The sequence below is a fragment of the Lissotriton vulgaris genome, chromosome 11 (genome assembly GCF_964263255.1).
Source record: "Lissotriton vulgaris chromosome 11, aLisVul1.2, whole genome shotgun sequence".
Lineage (NCBI taxonomy): Eukaryota > Metazoa > Chordata > Amphibia > Caudata > Salamandridae > Lissotriton > Lissotriton vulgaris.
The window spans coordinates 510,891,522-510,916,468 of NC_141699.1; the positions used below are offsets into that span (position 1 = coordinate 510,891,522).

At 48.5% G+C, this 24,947-nt stretch overlaps 1 protein-coding gene across 1 annotated transcript in view; it reads left to right on the plus strand.

Moving 5' to 3' along the window:
* Positions 1-16,889: 16,889 nt before the first annotated feature.
* TET3 (tet methylcytosine dioxygenase 3) overlaps positions 16,890-24,947 on the plus strand; it is a 412,490-nt gene continuing 404,432 nt past the window's right edge. Inside the window, exon 1 of the mRNA XM_086943576.1 lies at positions 16,890-17,139. The gene's annotated coding sequence lies outside the window, so the exon portion shown is untranslated. The remainder of the gene's footprint in view (positions 17,140-24,947) is intronic.

Below are 24,947 nucleotides of genomic sequence, written 5' to 3' on the forward strand. Positions count from 1 at the left end.
ATGCATTATTTTGTACTGTCTGATGTTTTAAAGTGCACAGAAAGTGCTGTCGGGTAGGAGATGACAGGATATTAGATTGGTTGGGTACGTAGGAATGGGAGGAGTCCTATTATAGTCAGTGTGCATGCAATTCATGGTGTAGAGTGAGCGGGCTCTGGAAATAGTACAGGAACGTGGAAGATAGGCAGGAGCACCAGGACCCGAAGCAAAGACCTTTGAAGGATGAATGTGCTTGAAAAGGAGATTCTTGGTCCAGTCCCACTGACTCCTTCGCCAGCCCCTCCGGGCGCACAACTGAAGAAAAGCTGAACACAAGGGGATCTTTGGGTGTGAGTGTACAATATATTTCCGTCATCCCTTAATGAGATCCCACCTCCCTCCATGGGATGAGCTATCGGCAAAAGGCTTGCAGACCCTTTATTGTTTACCATATATGAATGAAGGGCCAATGATGTTGGCAGAGGAATATAAATGTAGCGAACTCCCACTGAAAGGGTCTTGTGTCCATGCAATATACCACCAGTATGATAACATTTATGAAATAGTGGGTGGGATTCACTATCGAGGATGGGAGGAAATCCTTTACTTAACATGGTACTTTCAATGTAGATCAGTAAGGGAATTTACAAAAGAAGTTGAGAGACCCTATACATAAAGTGCAGGCTAAACAATTGCCAGGATTTTTACATTGGCATAAGGAAGCCAACAAACCGAACGTGATTCCCAAGTCTGTGGTATGAAACAGACTCGGGAGAGACTGGAATACCAAGTAGGCCACCTTACGGACAGAGTCAGGGCTGTCCTCTTACTTAAAAAGAGGAAAACAAAAAATGTTATAATAATAATAAACAGAATATATTTTTGTATATCATGTGGTTCTAGAGTAATTATTTATTCTTCTGTATATCTATGATATAGTTGTTAGCACCGATGGATTATCAGCACTTTTGCCCAGTGCCAATCTTTTGCAATAAGCTGTCCTCTTGCTTCTCCACCTTCCCCCTACTTAGTCGACGGATCACTGAGCCACAAGAAAAAGAGTAAGATCAGGAAAGCACTAACACAAGGGATGAGGATTTGCTTCATGTGGTCAACATGTCGGCCCATAAAGCCAGGGATGTACCCACAGATGCATGTGGAAATAGGGCAGTGCCAGTGCAGCCACTAGCAGATGGAACTCAGTGAAGTAATGCACATTTGAGATGTGGAATGCAAGAAACTGACAGGAGAATGATAGATGGAAGCACACAAGTAGCTAGACACTACGCAGGCTCCACCACTGTAGAGCCTTCTAGACCAAGAGTCCTTTCAGTCCAGCTGGATGTAGAAGCTATCGTGAAGGCAGTCTCACCGTTATCTGAGAATGTTTAAGGAGGACCACAGAGCGACTGGCTAAGAATAGGGTTCAGAGGGAAGAGGCCACCTCTTCTAGAGCTCATCTAGTGATGCAGACAAAGAGGCCCCCACCAGTTCCTGATGCCCTCCTTCAGTTAAGAGATTACCCCACCCCAGGGTGTAGAGTCACTGTCCATGTTCCTTGGGGACCTTCTGATTTAATGAGCTTTAAGAAACAGTTCCCCAACATTAGAGAAAGCCCTACCCACGTCTGTGAAGAATTGCAAAGTGTTTTTGAAGTCGCTGGAGCACACTGGGCAATGTTGCATTTGCTAGTATCTAATACACTGAAAGATAGGTTTGCAGACATGTCGGATGGCCAAGGCAGAAGCCCAGGAATGACAGGATCCTGACTACTACAAGGGATGCAATAACACACGTCGACGATGTGTGAGAACGGTTTAACAGTGCATATTATTAGCACGATTTATACAAAAGAATTCAGATTCTCTCTGTATGTTCTCCTTTTATTCGGTAGATCTTCAAACAGCAAAACAGCTGACACGTGTTTCGTAGCATACATGGGAATTTGTCCCGCAACTTTTTCAAGGCTGTGCAGATACAAACACATAAACACACTAATGTACTCCCTCGTAAACCAGGAGAACACACATTGAATACATTCAGTTGTGTGACGATACACCTCAAAGATCAAACCAAACGTCATGCACAAGATGGAAATAGTTCCCAAAACAAATTGAAGTCCAATACAGACACGTCAAAAGAAAAGCCAAAAAGGAAATTGGAAGAAGACGAAAATAAAGGGGTGAATGCGCGTGAGATTATATATGTGAATATCATTCAAAATATACTTGTGAGTCAAAATGCCTTGTGAATTTGAAAACGCTGTTTGTGAATGGAATAAGTGAGATTTGTGAGATCAAATTAAAGTGGTCAAGGTAGATAGACATAAGGGTGATCCCTATATAGCCCATGTCAGATAGTAATGCCATAAATACTTAAGTCTTCTCCTTTAAGAACCTCTGCAAATCAAAAGACATGATGCTCCATTTCACTTTCCCTGAACCACCGCCACAGTTACACGCTCTTGAGCATATGCTCACAACACCCTCCCCCTCAAACTAATCACCACACTTTACAATGTCATGCAAGACTCTGCTCCTATCAGCATCTCAAATGCACGCACAATCTGGGAAGATGATCTGGGGTCCCAATAACAGAGTACAGTAGTGATATGGCTGCACACAAATGGCTACTATCTCCAACTACAGGCTGCTGCTCATCCACTTTAAATTCCTACACCAGGTATACAGCACTCCAGTGAAACTACAATGAATGGGGCTAGCACCCGATGCACACTGTAAGAGATGCATGGCCCCCACAAGCCACCTACTGACACTTGGCTTCGCCTTGTCCTCTGATTGGGAAATACTGGCAGGCCATACTTCATGACCTTACACAGACTCTGACCCACCCAGTACCTCACACACCATTGGTATACCTTTTGGGCTAGGTGCAGGACCACCCACCAGAATCCTGCCGAATGGCGGCTATGCTGCTTCTGCTGGCAAAGCGCTGAGTTGCAATACATTGGGGGTGGAAGCCGGCACCCAAGATTGAGTTTTGGTTACGTGACGCAATCTATTGTCAGGAACAGCTGGCTTGTTACTGGGAGCAATTGCCCCCACCATCCAGACCCAAGGACATTTGGAAACCTTTTTTGCAAATATTCGCACACAAGATCCCACAACCAGACAAACAAACACATCACGCTCCCCTACAGGAAGTCTGATCCCTAACTCGGATTGATACAATTTACGTGCATGCGCCTATATCGCACTGGATGTCTCACCATGGTCCCTCTGCGGAATTCCCGTTGGCTCTCACTATTTCCTCTGCTAATGCAACCTGACCCATTTATGGAAGATGAGCACCTATGTTTTCCAGTTTTTTACCCTATATTTATACTGCCCATGCAATTACGCTATTCCGTATTTTGTTTCTCCTTTACCATCTGTGTACTACGGGATGCCAAAATGTGATATACTTCTGTGATCTGCTTTCTCCCTTTCTTGTCTTCTTTGCGTTCTCTTCTCTCTTCTTTTCCCTTCTTTCATCACTTGTCTTTAAGGCCATGTTGCCTTCTTTCCTCTATTCTCCATCGTTTCTCTTTTTCATTGAGAAGATGCATAACCATACATGATGTTACTATTTGCAGTATCTTTATATCCTGGTTCCTGCTTGTATTCCTGCTTTACATGCTAATAAAATAAATTAAAACAAATAAAAATAACAAAAACATCTAGAGTTTACAAATCTAGTCATTTTGGCCTAGAAACACTTGTAATTGTGAGATGCACAATAATACCCTGGGTTATTGCTCCAGGTACAATACCACAACTCGTAATGAGGGCCTCAATGCTGTGTGTCTTTCAGTGCTGTAACTCGCTGTTTTCATAGTACGCATCTCAGATCTACAGCTGTGTTGTGCTTGGTAATGTTTAACTCAGTGCTGTGTGGCTTTTAGTGCTGCTCTTTGATCTGCCACTCTTTAATGCCATATGTGGGTTTCAAAAGACAGACAATTGATGGACAGAATGCAGAACAAATCAAAACATTCACCACCAGTCAAGAGATCTGGGTTAAATCCATCATTCTTTTGCTCACCATGCTACCCCAGTTTAGACCTGGCCATATGCAAATCAGTCTTGACCCTGTGCCTCATGGGAACAGTCCAGCCCGAACTGCCAAGCCAGGTCCTCGAATAGACCGGAAACAAGCATCCTAGGACCGGTTTCCGGGGTTCACCCCTCATCAGCCAGAATAGCTTGATTCCAGTGGCACAGTGAGCCCAGGACCCACGTCTGGCATACCTAGTGCACTTAGGGAGAGAAAGTTAAAGACAATTGATGGACAGAATGCAAAGCAAATCAAAATGTTCACCCCCAGTCACGAGATATGGATTAAAACCATCATTCTTTTGCTCACCATGCCACATCAGTTTAGACCTGGCCATATGCAAATCAGTATTGACCCTGTGCCTCATGGGAACAGTCCAATCTTAACTGCCATACCAGGTCCTCCCTGGACCGGAAAAAAGCATCCTAGGACCGGTTTCAGGGTGTCACCCCTCATCAGCCAGGGTAGCTTGATTCCAGTGGCACAGTTAGCCCAGGACCCAGGACCCACGTCTGGGCATACCTGGCACACTTAGGGCGAGAAAGCAAAAGACAGACAATTGATGGACGGAATGCAGAACAAAACAAAACATTCACCCCCAGTCAAGAGATCTGGGTTAAGTCCATCATTCTTTTGCTCACCATGCCACCCCAGTTTAAACCTGGCCATATGCAAATCAGTCTTGACCCTGTGGGTTCCGAACTCCCCATGCCACTGGAGTCAAGCTATCCTGGCTGATGAGGGCTGAAAGCCCAAAACCAGTCCTAGGATGCTTGTTTCCAGTCCAGGGAGGATCTGGCCTGGCATTCTGTCCATCAATTGTTCTTTTTACTTATGTGGGTTTCAGCAAATTAAGCAGTTAATGCTGTGTGCCTGTCATCGTTGTTAAAGCGTTAGTACCAGAACTGCACTGTTTGCTCTAAATGCTATTACAGCTTGCTTCTCAGTGCTGTGTTTGTAAGGCTTCCAGTTCTGTAGGTGTGTGCTGCTCTTATTCTTTTTGTACATGTGGCTTCCCAAGCTGCTGCACGGCGTCCATACGAAGCTCTCATATTCCACAGGTCCATGTGTGTATAGCCCACCCTGGACAAGCGGTGCTTTTACTTGGAGTTCTAAAATGCATAGTGACAGCCCTGAACTGGATGAGCTTCTCAAACATGGACATAGGAAACTTGAAAGATGTGTACCTCTCATTTAGTGTTGTCCAGGGGTATAGCTATCAAAAGTGCAACAGGTGCAGTGGCACCAGAGCCCAGGGATGTAATGCGGCATGGAGTAGGGGCCTTTTACTTACTTGCATTAGGATTTATGGCAACCTTAATGATGCCCTCACCCTCGGTATAGTTTTGTCAGCATATTTGGTTCTCGATTCTAAGTCTTGGCTTAGGCCTTAATTATATCTCACTTACCCACTCTGACTAAATATTTCTATAAATGACGAACCCAATACTCCCCCTCCCCACTTTTGACACATTGCACCAATGATCCTTTTTATGTAAATATATCCTTTTGCAATGTATTTATAACAGTGATGGAAATGGAAAAAAATTACTCCAGGAACCCATAAATTGAGGGTCGAGGTGTGGTAGAGGAAAGCGGGTGGAGTAACGAAGGGCATAGCTTGAAAAACAGAGTTGGCTGTCCACTTTTACTTTTTTAATCTGCTGCAAGCAAATTGGCAAGAAGAACATATTTGATAGTAAATCTATTCTATATTCAAGTCAAGTCAATAATCTTTATTCGGATATTTCATTATCCATAAAAGTACAATTTTACAAACATAATCACGTACATGGTCCATCATTATTAATACATAAAAACATTGTTAGGTTTTCCATTTCATTAACGACAAACAGTACTAAAATGGCAGTGTACAAAATGCAATATTACCCCAAAAAATCACTTGATTTCAGATATATTACTATGAATAGCAGCATCAAAATAAAGTGCCAGAGTGCAAAGATCCCGTTTGAGGTAGCAGCAAAAGGTACAGAATGCAAAGTTTCCCATAGCAGCAGCTAAAGGAGCAAGTTATATTACTTAACTGGTCACAAAGCTGCTGCATTTTAAAATATCTTAAGGGGTTAAGACACCTGCTGCAGAGATCATTGTGTCCAGCAATTTTGAGGGGATTATAATAGCATTAAGATAGCTGTAGTAGTTCACACAATTCAGTGAGAGTTCTGTGTTATGTTAAATCACAGTTTTTATTCATAATGTAGCATAAAGGCTTAATATGCCAACTACAAAGCACATTTTGTAACATGCAGATCATAGATTTGTATTTTATTTAGATAGGTAAGTGTGCTACTGCTTTTGATTCTGAGATCAATTTGTTAGTATAGACAACCACAGTCACTGTGTTACTTTTTATCCTGACTTTGTGTATCCCTTGACCAATCACTCTTATCATATAATGTCAACAAGTACGGATGAAAAGTGATTCCTACACCTTATAACCCTCCTTATATTTTGCAACATTGCCTGTACATTGATTTTCACACTTGTGTGATTTATCGTGTGTTGGTGTGTGATATACAGCTCTTGCACACCCTGCAATGGAATCTGTAGCACTATAAAATAATTAAATAAAAAAATAGGAGGTGCCATTTACATCAACATTTGTGTAATTACTCACACAGACAGATAAATCTTGCATTCTTACAATACAAGCACATCTATTACTTAGTGAGTTGAACAAAGTTAAAAATACGCCTCCAGTAGTTTCTCTTAAGTACTTGTGAAGTGATAACAAGCTGGGTTCCATCGTTTCCTTCCATTGCATCTGTGTCTAGGTGTTAGGCTCCAGGTGGCTCCTAGCCAGGATGATACTTGAACATAAGGAGGGCTGATGGTCCTTAAATTTAGGGCTATGTTTTTGGCACAGCTGGATGTTAAAATAGGAAATCCCCCACGCTGCTTACAGGTTGCTGCAGAATGCAGACAGCATGTAGGCACTGCTGAATTATGCCATGGTGTCGGAACATGACAACAGGACAAATTGATACAAAAGGGGATGATGGACGGGGAGTTTGAGCAAATCGAACACTCACCCCAGTCAACTGATCTGGGTTTAATCCATCACCATTCTTTAGCTCACTCAGCCACCTCAGTTCAGACATGGGCATATGCGAATCAGTCTGACCCTGTGCCTCATGGGAACAGTCCAGCCCGAACTGCCAAGCCAGGTCTTCCCTGGACGGGAAACAAGCATCCTGGGACCGATTTCGGATTCATAATCCTCATCAGCCAGGCTATCTTGAATCCAGTGGCCAAGTGAGCAAGGGACTCACGTCTGAGTATACCCTGCCAACTTAGGGCGAACAAAGCGATACAAAAGGGGATCATGGACGGAGCGTTTGAGCAAATCAAACGCTCACCCCCAGTCAACTGATCTGGGTTTAATACATCACCATTCTTTAGCTCACTCAGCCACCTCAGTTCAGACATGGCCTTATGCAAATCAGTCTGACCATGTGCCTCATGGGAACAGTCCAGCCCGAACTGCCAAGCCATGTCTTCCCTGGACCAGAAACAAGCATCCTGGGACCGGTTTCGGATTCATAATCCTCATCAGCCAGGCTATCTTGAATCCAGTGGTCAAGTGAGCAAGGGACTCACGTCTGAGCATACCCTGCCAATTTAGGGCGAACAAATCGATACAAAAGGGGATGATGGACGGAGTGTTTGAGCAAATCAAACACTCACCCCCAGTCAACTGATCGGAGTTTAATCCATCACCATTCTTTAGCTCACTCAGCCACCTCCGTTCAGACATGGCCATATGCAAATCAGTCTGACCCTGTGCCTCATGGGAACAGTCCAGCCCGAACTGCCAAGCCATGTCTTCCCTGTTCCGGAATCAAGCATCCTAGGACCTGTTTCTGGCTATCAGCCGTCATCAGCCATGATAGCTTGATTCCAGTGGCATGGGGACTCGCGTCTGAGCATACCTGTCCCACTCGGGGTGACAAATGCAAAAACAACAACTGATAGACGGAATGTTGCACAATGCCATAACATTCACCCCCAGTCACAGATCTGTGTTTAATCCATCGTTATTTTGCTCACCACACCACCCCAGATTTTTAGCGAATTGCAATTAGAGAATCTCAAAATGCAATGTATGTAGGATTTGCTAAAATGTTTGCAAATCCTACATATTCCTTATTTGGGAATCGCAAATTGAGATTCTCAAATAAGGAATACCTTTCTATTCATTCCTATGGGCTAGAAAGCCAATAGGAATGAATGGAAAGACATTCTTAATTTGCGATTACCAATTAGAGAATCGCAAATTGAGAATGCAATTTCAAGGTTGCAAAGGTGCAAAAAGGACACTCTGTTGCACCCCTGAAATATGCATGTGTGCACATTTTGCACCCATATACGTGGCAAGGGCATGTATGTGTGACATATGGCACTTTAAAAAAATTTTTACAGTGCTTTTTTAATGAAAATTGCAAATTACCACCAACTTAAAGTTGGTGGTAAATTGCAATTCCTTAAGGCCAAATAGCAAATTTCTGGTGCTTCCAGAATTGCATTCAAGGAATCGCAATTTGCAATTCCTTAATTCAAGTTTCAAATTTTTTATAAATTTAGCACAGTTACTTAAAACCATTGCTATACAAAATCTACTTTAGCACGAGTATAAAATTTTGCTTTTAGCAGGTTTATCAAGTAAAAACAAGGCTAAAGAACAATTTTCAAGGCTTAGAGACCAATATGCTTATTGAGGAGCAGCATTATAGTTCCCTATGTGAGCGTTTTGCTATGCTTGGCCGGATAAAATAGTTAAGACAGAGAGTACTGGGCCAAAGGACGAAAAAAGTCTGTAATGAGTCTTTGAGGGGGAGGCGGAGGGGGGAGAAGCATGGCAACCAGGGGAGGTAATAAAAGATTGTCCAAAAGTCTCACAAATTTTCAAAACCTAGCGAGCACTTTAATGTCAGTAGGTGTAAAGCACAAGGCCGAGGCCTCCCAGCACGTCCTGGCGCCCCATTTTAAGAACAAGGGTTTCAAAAGGGACCTTCTGGGGGCTGCTAGTGCCGGGCAGCAGCACAGGAGATGCAGCCATGATTCGGAGTGGTATTTACACAGTCTGCAAGCCCCCCCCTTGCTTGTTGGGGCCCATTTGTTGAAGGCCGTCGAGCGCAGGCCTAGAAGTTGCATAAACATTATGTTCTTCCGAGCCACTTTGCTTGAGTTTTCCTGGCAGTATGCTTGTGGACGCCCAAGAAGATACGAAGAGTTCAACAGGAGCAGAATGGTTGATGTCTTTAGAGCCTGCAGATCCATGGACTGAGAAATAAGTTTGACTTGCTTATTGATGGTGCTTTTCCAGGCACAGTATGGGATAGTGACTGAGGGGAGTGTTGACTCGTCAATCTCTAACACTCTTATGGCCTTTATAATCTGGGTATTCCAGGGATTGCCAGGGCTAGACAGGATTCCTTTTAGCTGGAATTTAAGAGTGTTATCACCTGCTTTTAGGGTCCTAATAAAATATTTCAGGATATTGGCCTCGCAGTGAATAGATTGTCTTTGTAGGCCCAGCTCCAATCGTAGTCTTGACCGCTGAATAAAACTTGGCAGATGGAAAAGTTTTTTGTAGGTGGAGATTTGGGCGAGCTCAAGACTGGAGGAGCATGCTCCAGGAAAGGCCTGGTGTCCATAAGTTAATGCAGGAAGTAAAGTAGCTTTAGCCACCTTTAGGATGGCTTCTGCAGAGGGGCTGCTCAAAGTTTGGTTCAGCCGGGTCAGGGAATATTTAATTGCGCCTGCTCTCTTTTGCAAAGCGGCTAGGTGAGCTGTAGGCCTGGACGTCTCTTTGAACCAGACTCCCAGGTAATTATATTTTACTGTTGTGTTAATCCTGGCGGGCCCGATGTTCCATGCCAGCCATTTCTTGTTCTTACATCTGCCAAATACCAGTACCTTCGTCTTTGCCTGGTTGATTTTCAGGGCATTGGCGGAGTTATATGTATGAAGCATACTTAATGCCCGTTGGAGACCCGATTTTGCTTGGTCCATTATTACAATATCATCTGCATATGGTAATATGTGAAGAGGCTTTTTAGCGGGTCCCAGTTTTGGCGGGAGAAGGTTACTATTCTCCAAGAATGTACTGAGGTCGGCTGTGTGGAGATTGAACAGCAGCGGGGCAAGAACACAGCCTTGCTTTAGCCCATCTTCGACGGCAATTCTTGAAGAAAGTGTCTTTGGGCTGGTTTTAATTCGCACCCACGTGTTCTTATGCAGGGAAATTAGTGCACCTAGTAGGTCATGCTGAATCCCCCATTTGTTCAGCTTCCTCCACAAGATGTTCCGAGACACTTTATCAAAAGCCACGCTGTAGTCTATAAAGCAGCAATATAGTGGAAGATGGTTTTTTTGTGCTGCTTTTTGACTCAGGGCGGCTTGAGTAATGATGTTGTCTCTTGTGGAGGCCGATGCCCGGAACCCAGTTTGGTAGTATGGTATTATGTTATTTTCTTCGACCCATTTTTCAAGCAACCGAAGAAGACATCGAGCGTATGCCTTTGCCTCCAGGTCTAATAGGGCAATGAGGCGATAGTTAGCCGGTGACGCAGGGTCACCTTTCTTGAATATGGGGCATAGAGTTGAACCTAACCAAGAGTCTGGGAGCTGGCCTGTCGCGAAAGCGTTGTTAAATAGGGGAGTCAGAAGGTCTGCCCACTCTTCCGGGGCGCATTTAAATAACCCAGCTGGGAGACCGTTGGGCCCTGGAGCTCCGTCTTTTTTCATGGCTCGCAGATGCTTGGTGACCTCGGCTGCAGTGGTCAGTTCTAAAGTTTCTGGTTGAATGGAAGCGGCACGATCTCTTGGTTCTATCACCGCGGGGTCGCCAGGGTCACTGCGATAAAGATCGGACACATGCAGGGCCCAGGCTTCTTCACAGACTGCATTTCCTCTCGTCTTGTTGGTGGAGCGGAGTTTGTTCATATAATCCCAAAACTGGGGCTGACTTTTGCTCTTGAGAAGGTCGAAAATTTTTACCCACTCTGACTGTTCTTTGAGTCTCTTGGTCTCCCATATGGATTTCTTGTAGGTCGTCCGCAGCAGTGCCACCTTTTTGGCGGTGTGCACGGTTCCAATCAGTTTGTGCTGGCGGACGGCCTTCCTGAGGGTCTTTCTTTGAGAGGCTAACAATAGGTCATGGGTTTGCTTTGGATGTGGCCCGAATGTTCTATGATGGACCACGGGCCCGGCCAGGAGATCCTGTAGCTTAGCAATGGAGTTATCCCACCGGTGGTGTGATTCTGTCGGGCACTATGTCTAAAGTTACGCGTTTCGCCCTTGAGCCAGGTTCCCACCTTGGCAGATCCCTGTGAGTCCCATTTGATTCTTCTAACCATAGTGTGCAATTCGGCTCGCGTTGAATGCCCCGCATCTGTCGTTTCGAGGACGACTTGCACTTGCAGGTCCAGTGTGGCCACTATGGGGTTATGGTCACTCTCCAAACGATAGGGAATTTCCATCCTGGCCAGACGATTACCCAGAAGCGGGGAAAGAATGATGTAGTCAATGGTTGAGATTCTCCTGAATGTTGGCAAGAAATGGGCGTCAGGGTGCAGTTCCAGCGAGATTTGCTGAGCCGAGCGGAAGTTATGGGTTGTTAGAAAAGTCGTCATCGCTTCTTGCTCTTTATTTTTCCTTGCTAAGAGACCGTTGGATGAGATGTCTTTGATGTTGAAATCTCCTAGTAGTAGTACCTCCGTGGATGCAAATTCTGCTAGAAGGTCTTCCAGTTGTTTTATCATCAGATCCGTTGTAGTTGATTTTGCGGTTTTTGCAGTATTATGATAAATGTTAATTAGGAGGATAGAGCGTGCCCTGCCTGAAAAAGACAGGCCGGTAATCAGAACCGTCTGCCCTCCCATCAGGTTCCGAGTGACAGGGGCAGCCGTTAACTTGCACCAGTGACTGATGAAAATGGAGAAGCCCCCTGAGGGTCTTCCGTAAGAATTGACATTAGCGGCCGGTTGAAAAAGTTCATGATAACCAAGCAAAGGCGATGGGGATAGAGACCAGGTCTCCTGAAAACAAATTATGTCGCTTTTGTTCAGGAATTCAATGGCTGATTTTGAAGCAAGGGTTGACTTTAGCCCGCTCGTGTTTCAAGATGTGATAGTTAGTTTGGAATCGGGCCAGTTGGTGTTCTTGTTAGGAGGATCGCTGTTGTTGGGCAAAGTTAATTGACGACTCTGGGGCTAAGTCTCTGTAGCGCATGTCGTTGACATGGGGGACAGGGCAGTTAAATTTGCAGCTTATCATACGTTGATTTTTATAGCATGCAATGTTTAGGAGATTGTCAGCTTTCGACGCTTCTGGAAGCCAGGCATGGGTTGCGCCCCGGGACCCCTTCAGTACGCTGGTGAGCTGTTTTGCAGGGGCCTGTGGGAGAAGGACGTGGGGGTATTTTTTTTGGGTGGGAACCCACGTTTCAATGCCCCAGTTTTCAAATTGGTTGGCTTCCTTAAAAATTGCATTCCTAATGGATTCCTGGGACCACGTTGTAATGGTGGCCTCTGAGCCCCCTCTCCCTGGTATTGTGGAGAACTTGACTGATGTAAGGTCTGAGGAGGTGATCCCGGCCAGTGCTGGAATGCAGTTGAATAGACAGAGGAGATTGCATCTGTTAAGAGTACCATATGGGCCCTTATGCTCGTAGTGTGGATAAAATACTAGTTCTGCTCTCTTTTCCGGGCTCTGGTGATCCTGGCTCCTGGCTGTTCCAGGTAAAGGAGCTGTCGCCATCAGGAGTTGGAAGCGTGCTTCAGGTGGGTAAATAGACCCCCACAATTGACTTGTCATTCCCGAAACTTGTGGCACTTGAGGCAAAGAGTAGCTCTGCGGCTGTGGATGGAAGTCCCAACAGGCTTTAGTTAGGTCTTCTAATTGATGGGGCGCACTGCGGTCTGTGGCAGTGCCCACTATTGGGCTGTGAAGATCTGTGTTCTTGATTTCTGCCATTCCCTGGGGTTGAGGTGGACTATTCCGGTCTTCCATTATTGCTTCAGTGATCTGTACAGGGTTATTCTGGTTCCCAGCGCTGTGGTCTTTGGTACTTATTCCTGTAGATTTGTTTGGCAGTAATACGTTTACTGTGGTTGAGGTGGGTGCTTCTGGGGCTCTTGTGATCCGGGAACTGCCCAGGGTTGGTGACCCCGGCTGTTCCCTGATGACCATTGAGCCAGCGGGGGCTTACTTTTCTCGATGTTTTTTATTTTGGGTTTTACAGGTGGGTTAAAAATGGGGAAGTAGGGGAGAGCCCTTGGTTTATTAACTGGTAGACCGTGCCGCTAACCCTTCGAGCCCCGATCTTCTTTTCAATAAGCGTTGTTTCTTAGATTGTTTTTTACGTTTTTTCCTTTCCCGCCTTGACAGTGAGGTTTTCGTTGGAGGCTTAGAAGCGCTGTGAGTCAGGCCCGTATGGGTGCTGTCGGAGCGATCGGATCGCATGGTTGATACATGCGTCGATGTGGTTTCGGTGAGCTCCAAGCCCGCTTGGAGCGGGTCGGGGCTGGTCCCTAATGAAAGGCTGGCCGAACTTTTAATAGCTTTGTCGGCACGAGGGGGTGTATTTTTTCTCACAGGGCATCGGCCGGCTAGTGAGGCGGAGCGCAAAGGGTCTTCGAGGATAGATGGAATTTGAAACTCTTGCATGGGCATAGGCTGAGATGTTCCTTGTCCGCAGCTGTGGCACTCAACGCTGTTCAGGATTGCGCCCATGATTTTGGGGAGGGACAAGAGTTTGTTGATTATTGGGCTACATGGACAAGAATTCCGATTGCCCATTGTCCCTGCCAGGCCTTCGAGGGTGCATATCCTGGAGCCCAGATCCGACAGTGTTGATGCCAGAGTTTGCATTAGATCGATCTGCAGCTCCATTTTCTGCGACTGCCATAGTGTGGCCTTGGCAATTGCGTCTTGTTTGGCATGGAGGGATGTCAGTGAGACCGAAATAGAGTTTATGGGGTCCGACAGAGGGAACACGGATGATTCCTGGTCCTCTGGAGGGTTTCTGAAGAAGTTTGAGGAAGGACTTAAGCCTGGTGAGTGGGCGAGTGATTCCTCAATTCGGCTTTCTAGGGAGGCCCAGAATCGGTTGGATAGTTTGTGAGATAATGAGAGGCCTTCATTTTTTGGGCTCTTGTTTGAAGGTAAAAGGACGTTCCAGCTAGTTGAAGGGGCCCCTGAGCATGCACTTGGACTGGGTTGTAATCGAGCCTTCGATGTTAAGTCTGCGATAGAACAGTTGTCAGTGTATTCAGATGGTGAAAACAGAACGCAGCCATGGACTTGGGCTTGGACTTCTAGCTTAGTCGCGTTGTTTAAAGTCGTGATGTTTGTGGAGTCTGAGCTGAGGGCTGATAAGGATGGATTTCCTGAAGCTGCAGAGAAGGCGCTCAGTGAGAGAAGAGAGCTGTCATGAGTTGTGACGGCAACCTCCTGAGATAGGATGAGCAACTGGTGTGTCTTGTAAAATGACTCATGGAGTGTCTCATGTGTGGTGGAAGATTCGGGTGAGGGTAGAGAGGGTTTCTCCGGGGTTGAGTTTTTAACGTAGGCAAGTCTGGGGGAGCGGTGGTTATCAGTCTGGGCGTCAGCTTTTAAGTCTGTATCCTGCTGAGATGATTGGGTAGAGGAGAACCCCTTTTGGACAGGGGTTTTAATAAAAAACTTGCTAATCCGAGGTTGCGATTGCACTTGCGAAGATAGGCCGCCTGTGTTTGACATCTCGTCTTTGGGTGGTGGCGACTCCTGCTGGGCCCCTCCGGGGGAGGCGGAGCGGAGGGTAGTACCCTTCCTCCGTGGGAGTCTTCTAAGTGGCTTGGGGTTTTCCATGACGGACCCCCAAGCGGTTAATCGCCGGTTTAACAGGGGGGGGGGGGGCTGCACTCCTCCTAACCTTTCAGGGGTGGTAAGTGCAGGGAGATTTAGGAAGAGAGCCAGAGAACAGGGACCAGGGCAGGGCTTCTAACCTGTTATCTGGTGGCCCCCCTCGACCCCCTCGGACTTGGCGACTTGGTGGCGGCTTGATGACGGTGTGGCGACTCCCCTTAACGCTGGGTCTTGCCCTTCCGGATTGACCTGCGGGTTTGTTCAGTGGGCGTTAGGCTTGGAGCTTTGCTGTGTTCCCTTTGGGCTACTGGAGGGTGGGAAACGGGTAGCAGAGTGAGTGATGGAGCGCCGGGGAGGGGGTTGGGTGGCAGCGTGATGGCGGGTGGTGGAAGGTGGTAGAAGGGTGGACTGGTGAGTGGCTCACCTCACTTCACCTCAGCTCAGCTCAGCTCACCTCAGCCCACCTCAGCTGCCGAAGCCCGCATGCACCGCGCACCTGCCGCGGCTCACAGCGGCTCTCTGCTCTCTGTTCTCAATGTGCGGGGAATACCACACCTCCTCCGCCTTGTGCCTGCCTTGCGCCTTCAATGCTCCTTCAAGTGCTCCACACCTCAAAGTTCTTTATGATCTTTTGTGGTCTTTTGTGATCTTTGTGATCCCGTGTTCCGGTGAGCAGCTCTGTTCTGTACTTTACTCTGCAGACGAGGCCGCACCCAAGCTGGGGCCGGGTTGGGACCTGGGGCTGGGCTGTGCTGTGGGAGGAATAGTCCGCTTCTGCCTTCTGCCCGCCCTTTCTCTCGGAGTTCGAATTGGGAGCACACAAAGCCAGCAGATCCCAAGCCTCAATATGTATGTAACAGCACTCACCATCAGTCAAAATATTGCCAAAAATGTTCCCGCGGCTCCTGCCGCTACAGGGTGACGCACTGTGGCTCCCGCCGCGACCGGGCCATTCCCGACTTTTATTCGCGGCTCAAAATGCTTTTTGTTTAGAGCGGCTGCAAACCTTGCCGCTCAGACCTGGTGCCGCTGCTGTACGGACCTCGATGCCCTTCCTTTCCTTCCCTGCCCTGCCCTGTCCTGCTCCACTGGTAGCAGCGGAGCAGGAGAGCAGGGGACGGGGGAAAGACACCAGCCTAGAGGACGTTTCACCTGAGCTGCAGAGGGGGAGAAGCGAGGTGATTGAAGCTTGTCAAGAGCCTCCCAGCGCGTCGTCTCGCTCGCTCGCGTCAGTCCACAGCACAGCACTCCTTAATTGTATTCGCAAAATAGCGAATCGCAAATTTTGCAATTCTCTTTTTTGCAATGGCCGTTTGGGATGATATATCCCAAAAGGCTTTTTCCAATTCGCAAACAGGCCGATTCTGAGAATCTGCCAGTTTGTAAACTGGGAAAAAGGTTTGATACATATGGCCCTAAGCCAACACCGCTTTGCGTTGTATACCTTTTCTGTTTTAACACTCATCTCCAATACTTCATAAAAATAAAATTATAAAAAATAAAACGCTCTGATGAACCGACGGGTCTGGTTAACGCTATACAAACCACCAAACAAATAACGAGGTGACGACTCGTGTTACTATGCGGTTCTCGGGGTGTAACGTGGTTTCTCGTGCTGTGCTGCTTGCTTCCAGTGCTGAGCCATCCGTGCCGGCCGCTGATGTGCCACTTTCAGTGCCGCGGCTCGGTGCATGTACCTTCTCCACCTCTGACCCCTGGGCTACAGCTGGTCTCTGTTCTGGTCCTACGCCAGCCGAGGGTACCACACGAGCCGCAGAGGGAGTGGGTGTGCCCCGCATGAAGGGACAGGGACACGGGCCCGTCCGAGCCGCTCCCACCCCTGCTTCAGCTGCTCACAGGCCCCACCCCTCACCCCTCCTCAGCGGCTCACAGGCCCCGCCCCTTCCCCCCTCCTCAGCTGCTCACAGGCCCCGCCCCTCAGCCCTCCTCAGCTGCTCACAGGCCCCGCCCCTCAGCGGCTCACAGGCCCCGCCCCCTCTCAGCCCCGATTCCAGTCCGGGTCTTCGGATCCGCTCGCACTCCCCTTTTGTTTGCCTCACATCTGTCCTTCCCTGCCCTCCTTCCCCCACGGTCTGAAGCAGACAGAGCCGCATTGTTTGCCCCCCGGAGCCCGATGAAGTGCCGTCCTCCCGCGGCGCGGGTCCGACTCTGCCGCCGGCCTGAGCCATGCCGCCGCCATTTCCTGGAAGTCTGGTGCCGCGGGGGTCAGAGGTAAGCGGCGAGCCGGCACTGCTGGGGACACCCCCACCCTCCCCCCGCACACGCAGGGTTCCTGGCGGCTTTGCCCCCCTCATGGCACTTACAACCCCCTGCCTCGACTTCTGCTCATCTTTAGCCTTCACCTCTGTCGGTGGATCGCGAGCCCCCGCCAGACCTGCGCTCGTGAGCCCCCGCATCCACCGGCGAATTGTCTACTAATCAGATCGTCCCAGCTCATATACAGGCTGTGTGCTGGCGAATGCCCACCAGAGGGCCTGCGACCCTACACCCATCCCGAGTTCTGTCCTTTCGATCCTACACCACCCTACACCGAGTTCTGTACTGCCGTTCCTACACCCATCCCCGAGTTCTGTACTGCCGATCCTATACCACCCTACACCCATCCCGAGTTCTGTCCTTTCGATCCTACACCACCCTACACCGAGTTCTGTACTGCCGTTCCTACACCCATCCCCGAGTTCTGTACTGCCGATCCTATACCACCCTACACCCATCCCGAGTTCTGTCCTTTCGATCCTACACCACCCTACACCGAGTTCTGTACTGCCGATCCTACACCCATCCCAGAGTTCTGTACTGCCGATCCTATACCACCCTACACCCATCGCTGAGTTCTGTCCTTTCGATCCTATACCCATCGCTGAGTTCTGTCCTGCCGATCCTATACCACCCTACACCCATCGCTGAGTTATATCCTGCCGATCCTATACCACCCTACACCCATCGCTGAGTTCTGTCCTGCCGATCCTATACCCATCGCTGAGTTCTGTCCTTTCGATCCTATACCACCCTACACCCATCGCTGAGTTCTGTCCTGCCGATCCTATACCCATCGCGGAGTTCTGTCCTTTCGATCCTATACCACCCTACACCCATCGCAGAGTTATATCCTGCCGATCCTATACCACCCTACACCCATCGCTGAGTTATATCCTGCCGATCCTATACCACCCTACACCCATCGCTGAGTTCTGTCCTGCCGATCCTATACCCATCGCTGAGTTCTGTCCTGCCGATCCTATACCCATCGCTGAGTTCTGTCCTTTCGATCCTATACCACCCTACACCCACCCCGAGCTCTGCCGATCCTACACCCACCGCTGAGTTCTGTTCGCTAACGAACCGTCGCTAAGTTATATTCGAGCCAGACTGCACTAGTGATAACAGCTTCGCTGCACTGCTCAACCAACTGAGTTAACAAAGCACGTTCTAGACCCAGTGACTCACCCAGAGCCCCAAACTACCCGATAATACCTGCACGGATGAGTCTTCGGCGTTCGCTGGAGCATTTCGGAAGTACCGAGCCAGCTGCACGGTGAGCCCCCGATAACATGAAGCGTCCACCGCTCAAAGTAGAGCCGTGCTGCACTAGTGCATACCCGAGTGAGACAGGTGACACTTTACTAGTGATCACTGCAGTGAGACACCCGGCCACTACAAACATCGGACCACATGGTACCCCGCTACACCGATCGGCCACCAGCCGAGGCATAGTAACGCTGCAATAGCGCACCAGCAATTACCTTAAGGCGCTGCGCTACCGAGCCCCGGCTGACTTGGGCGCCCGCAGCACTAATTTGCCCCAGATAAACGCGCAGTTTCAGCATTACTGAGCTTTAATGTGTCAGCAAACCCTGATGTCTTACTGAGCCCTAAGTTACAAATATTTATTTATTTTATTTATCTCACTTGTAAAGCGCTCCATCACCTCCGTCATCCTGGCTCCGAGGCATACCCGCTACTACCGTTATCCCTATAGCTCCAAGAAACACAGTGAAGCACTAGCTTGCTTCTATTGCAAACAAGCGTAATGTGTAATCCCCCTTCCCCCTCAGCTGCCTTCGAGTATTATACATTAGCTCGAGCCCCGCCCCCTGGCTCTGCCGTAATTGCCAGGTTCGCGTTTTTGCGTGGAGATGGCATTTTCTGGTGTGACGGCTTGCACAACAGATGTGGTTCCGTGCTGGTCGCTGCCATTTAAATGCCATGCATGCGCTGTATTCCCGCGCACACCCGGGTGAACCCACACCAGGCTTGTCCTGCTGCTGCTGCAGGTACACAGAAGCCATGTAAGCGTGTGGGTGCGCGGGACACCCGGCGCTCTGACTGACTCTTCATGGCAGCAGGCCGCTCTGTGGGCTTTGGCCCACCCCCTTGATAAAACGGACTGACCTGCTTTGTATTGAAAAAATAAATATTCATAGTAGGCTGGCGTGTGTGGCAGAGACCCCTTTGCATGTTACCGAGCTTTTCTGTGCTGTGTCTGAGGGTTGCCTCTGTAAAGTAGCAGGTTGCTGTGTGCAGGTGTGGGAGGCCCCAGTGCCATAGCAGGTTGGCCGGTGCTGTGTGTCGGAGGAGCCGCTTTAATGGTAGCAGGCTGCTCTGTGCTGTATGTTTGTGACAGAGACCCTTTTGCAGTCAGGATGGCCGTCCCGTGTGGTTGTTACTGTAAAATCCGTCGTGTGTGCGCGTGAAAAAAAAAACAGCCGACCGAACGTGTGCTTTGTAAGGGTCCTGGCCCGTGTTGTGTACAGGGGACGGGGCTGCAGTGGGCCCTCTGACGGCACAGACTCCTCTCCATGATTTACCACTTCCCGTCAAGCCGCCTCCTCCCGTGCGCGGTGTGTCACGCACACTCCTGCTTTGTGAAGTGCTGAATGGGGCGGGTTGGGCTCCCTTTACGCATCTCTGACGAGCCCTTCGGAAGAATTGGTTTCCGTGTTTCGAGTGGAACTCGCCCGCCCCTCCCCCAGGAGCGGCTTGTGACAGGCTAGGGACCCCTTCCGAAATAGCTGTCCCCGAGGGACCGCACTATTTCCACTTTTAGTGTAGCTGACGTAGGGGATTTCCCTCCTCCTGTTGGCCATTTTTCAGGGATCGAAGTTCTTTCCCATTATACCTGCTTTGTTGCTGTAGGGGAAAGCGCACACCGGCTTCTATTAGTAAATTTGCATCTGTACTCGTGTTATAATGTCCTTTAATACAGCAATGGGAACTCGCTGCCTTCTTGTAACATGACGGAGACCTACCTACACGTAACGTGACACAGGCGGCGCCTGTATCGTGTTACCCTGTAATGACAAACCGGAGGCTGGCCCTGGCACACCTCGCATTCTTTAATATGACACGTGGTTACTGCATCAGGTGATACCATCTCTTCCCCGGCATGGGTTTACTGACAGACAGAAACAGAATAGAGAGGGCAAAGTTCATCACCACGCCGCCAGTAATGTGGCTCAGTGACATAGCCTCGGGCGGCCTGCCATGTACCACCGCCTGTCTCTGTACTGTGGCAGGGTTGAGGTAGAACATTAATCCCCGTTAGTTGTGTGTTACGAATTTAAGATTGCCACACCAGTGTTGCTGGAGCAAGGTGGCCGCCCCCCACCCCACCCCCTCTCCCCCCCTCTCCCTCTCCCCCCCTCTACCCCTCACCTGCCAAAACCTCCTAGAACAGTCGGCCTTTGTGCGGAAAGGTCGGGGGACCCTTGCTCCCAAGCACGTGTGCGGCTGGGGTGAATTCCTCTTGCCTCTTTGTCGCGTGTTTATTTTGGAATCCCATCAGCTGGTGTGCTGCTGGGGATTTGGGATTTATTAGTATTTTCACTAAAGCCCCTTTCTGGCCTACCATTGGCATGCTTGTTCCCGATTAGCGATTTTATACTGCGGACACACTCTTTGATTTTGCTGGACAGGTGCTTCAATGTTTATTTGAATGGGGTCGAAATGGTCGCATGTTTGTTGTTACAGTTGCAGCGGAATTGGCTACAAGTAGCAGGATTCACTTGTGGCCAAAAATACATTCACCGCCCAGTTATTGGGATTTAATGCCAAACAGAATTCGGCATTCTCTGCCTGTTTGTTCCTGGGTTTCTCCTGTCCCCAGTCTGAAGCAGGGACGGCTCACCATTATATATACCGGCATTGGTATGTAAGGGGGTTTTCTTCTAGTTGCGCTGCAAGTACCCTGTGTGGATGAGCTTGGCTGAACCCGTCCATGCAGGTCTTGCCTTGTTCCCAGAGCATCCCTTTTCCAGGGAGCCTCCAACTCACGCAGTGCCCCCATTGTCCATGCTGCATTGTATTCCCACGCCATCATGTTGTGGGTGTGACCATTTTTTCAATAATATACACCCTCCTGAAAAGCAACCTGCCTCCATGGGTTTGTGAGTTCACTCACTCACCCTATTTGCAAAACTCGCACCACCCTCAAAATCGCTATTTTTCTCCCTTCACTCCCTTTAACGCGTGGCTAAATTAAAGAGCCCTGGGGTAAGCAGCCCTCCCATATAACAAACATCAGGAATAGGAAGGCCTCCCGCTCCACTCGTTTATGCAGTACGGGGTTCGTCTCCTGCCCCCCCCCCCCCCCCCCCCAGTTTAGAAGAGGTGTCACCCACCCGTCATGCCATCTCCCCTTGGCTTGCTCCGCGCGTGCGACATTTATCCCGCCTAAAATCACGTCCTCCTCCCTTGCCTGTCTGTCATCACGGGTCGGGGATTCCCTCTCGCCCTCCCACCTGCCTGGCCGCCGCATCCGTCCCCCCGGGGCACAGACTGGTAATCCCTGCGCCAGATTAGCATGTCTGTAGACCTGGCCGTGCTCCCAGCGTCTCCTCCGCCTCCAGTGTTTGCTCACAACACGAAATGAAGCCAGGTGCGTGTTGTTTGGTTTTGCCTGCCCGGCTGCTGGTTAGTACCGGGTTTAAAGAGCAGCGCGTGGCGCAGGCCCCCAAACGGGTCACACATCCAGACAATTTCCGAGATTTCACAAGAAGAAACAACCATCCATAGTCCGGGAGGGCACATGTTGCGCAAAGGCTCTACCTCAGCGTTTCATCGGTTCTTGCACCTTCAAACCCACCCCACTGTAGTTAGCTATCCGCAAAGGGCAAGTGGGCCTTGTGGTGGTCTTGTTGTTTCTGGCAAAATGCATCTTTGTCCGGACCTATGTACAGTTATAAAGCAATACACCACCCAGCATCTGGAACCGCATCCCTGTATCCTTGGGATCGCCTCTATCCACCCTTGTTCATAGCAGGAAAGAACATCTCTTAAACTCACACTGGACAGTGACAGTAAACTGCCCACCTCACACTGGACAGTGACATAGTAAACTGCTCACCTCACACTGGACAGTGACAGTAAACTGCCCACCTCTCCTCTCACAAGCCAGCCCCCATCTTGATTCATTCTTATAATATCTGCCTTCGATCCTATACAGCACTGTGCTGCCTTTCCACTACTTTCGACATATACTGATACCACGTGTGCTCTGCTTTCCTACGGACTATGCCAGTCCTCTTAAATTGGTTCGATCTTCAATATATGTAATCAGCATTCTGGAATATTATTGTGTGCAAAACATTTTTTAAATGCTCCCTTATGTGCCTTTGATAGTCCTCTGTAGCTTTTGCAAGGTACACTACTCAGGTTCTTTTGTGCGGCTCGTTATCTTTACTAGGCAACCTTTGTAACACTCTGTACATCATGAAGTTTCAGGTGGCCTCTTAATGCCCTCGGATGGAGATTACAGACCTGCTCTCTTCAGAATAGAACATACGAAAAATCTGGGTGACGAAATGGTTTATAAAAGTGATACCATTTAACTTGGGTTCCTTAAGTATGTACCTACCTCGTTACTGAAAGAAATGTAGAGATAGTTGATGTTGAAGGTGGAGAGTTAGAAATAAATCACAATTGAAATATTCATCATTATTGGCAGCTGATGTGCTAAAACATATTTCTAAATGCGGACTCGACTTAAAAGCAATCTAAATGAGCCTTGGCACAACCAGTGGTTCTGGACTGAAAATGCTAACACATGCAGCATTGTGGCATTAGAGTGAGACCAACACAGGAGGGAGCCTGCGAGAGCAGACCGAGAGGGCTATCCTTGTAATGTAGTCTCATGCAGTTTAATGCAAGCTTTCGGGCGCAATTGGTGGTAGGATGCGCCCAAACACCAAATAGCATTGGAAGCGAGAAATCCTCCACTGCTAGGCTGTGATAAGATGTGATCGACACAGTCTCAATCTAATAGCAGAAAGAGGTTGGTTGAAGAAAGCCAGCGGTTGACTGAAGTGGACCCAAGCCCACCATGTGTACATTGTTAGCGAGAGGGTTATTTGACAGCTGTGGTATTAAAAAAAATCCCGACCAATCTCATTGCTTCCGTTTCCAGCCAAACTACTAGAAGTGTGTGTTGCTCAAGAGCTGTGCAGACACTTTGTGTACGCTACTTTCCTCCATCCAGCTCTAGCTAGTGTTGGGCATTTCCACAGCACAGTCTATGATTACAGTGGTGGTGGACAAACTAAGATGGTAAGAGGATCACAGAAAAAATGTGACATTGGTTTGATTAGAGCAGTTTGCCTATTTTTTACTGTCAATCCCAGGGTTTTGATCGAGCCGGTAATAGAGGCAGCAGGCAGGAGTTCAGGGCAAACCTCTAGATGGGATGGATTCCTTCCTAATGAATCACATGCATTAAACTAGGATAATTCTCAGCTGAGGCGATTGTCTTAGAGTGTGAAGTTCCCCAAGGCTCATCTCCATCGCTTCATTTATTCAATCTGTATATAACACCTCTGAAAGGGGGCCTGGCAGCACCTGGCTGCAGGGTGTATAACTACGGAGATGACTCCCAATTGCTATTTCACATGAATAACACTCCCTCATCTTTTGAAAAGTTTCAGAACTCCATGAGATTTATTGTCAGTTGGATAGCAATTAGTTATTTGAAGTTGAATGTTGACAAGTCTGACAAAGTCTTGTTGCATAATAGACCAAATATTTGGAGTAAGTTCTTGGCCAAGTGATCTTGGCCCTACACCAATTCTTTCAGCCTCTGCAAAGATCCTTGGGGTTGTAATAGATGGAATCACATTAAGGTCCCAATTAGGAGTTCGGCGGCCCAGGGGACAGTTGAACCTGTGGTGGCGGACCGTGAACTGCCAGACTGACGGTCCTCCCGTCGCATTACAAGTACGGCGGTTGGACCACTCCTACAACCAGAATCCATCCTTCTGTGGCAGTGGAGCATCGGCCTGAGGATGTAATATGCTTGCGGTGCCGTAGCGGCACTGCAGAGCATCTTATGAGTTTCCTCACTGCCCACTATTCATGGCGATGAGCCTGCCATGAAATGGGGGGCAGTGAGGAAAATAAGGGGGCCCTACAGGCCCCCCCTATTGCCTCTGTGCTCTAGGGTCATGCAGGGAGGCACATATGTTGTGCCCCCCTGTATTTCTGCACCCTTGTTCCTGCACAGACATTACTGTGCGTGCAGGAATGGGCTGCAACACTCCTACTGCGGTGCCTTTCTAATGCTCTCCTATGAGCCTTAGAAAGGCACTGCTGTGGGACCCCTGCCGCAGGACCGCCCACCAGGATTACAACTCGTAATTGGGTGGACTGACTGCAGGGTTGGCAGTCTTGTAGTGTGACTGCCCGCTCCAAGACTGCCAAACTCCTAATCGGCCTTAATTCACCAGGTAGGGTCCACAGTATCTAAATGCTCCTTTCTACTAAAAACCTTGAGAAAAAGCGTTCCTCTGTTATGTATTGAGGCAAGGAAATTCTTTGTGACTTCAGTAATTGTGTAGAGACATGATTACTGAAATTCTGTTTATGCAGGACTCCCAAGTACTGTCCTGCACATACTTAAAGTCATTCCTACTGTCCTGCACGTACTTCAGGTCATCCAAAACGAGGGCACAAGGTTTATTTTTTTTCTTTCCTCAACGCGCCTATGTTACACCGTACTAGAAAACTACGCTGTCTTCTCATAAAGAAGC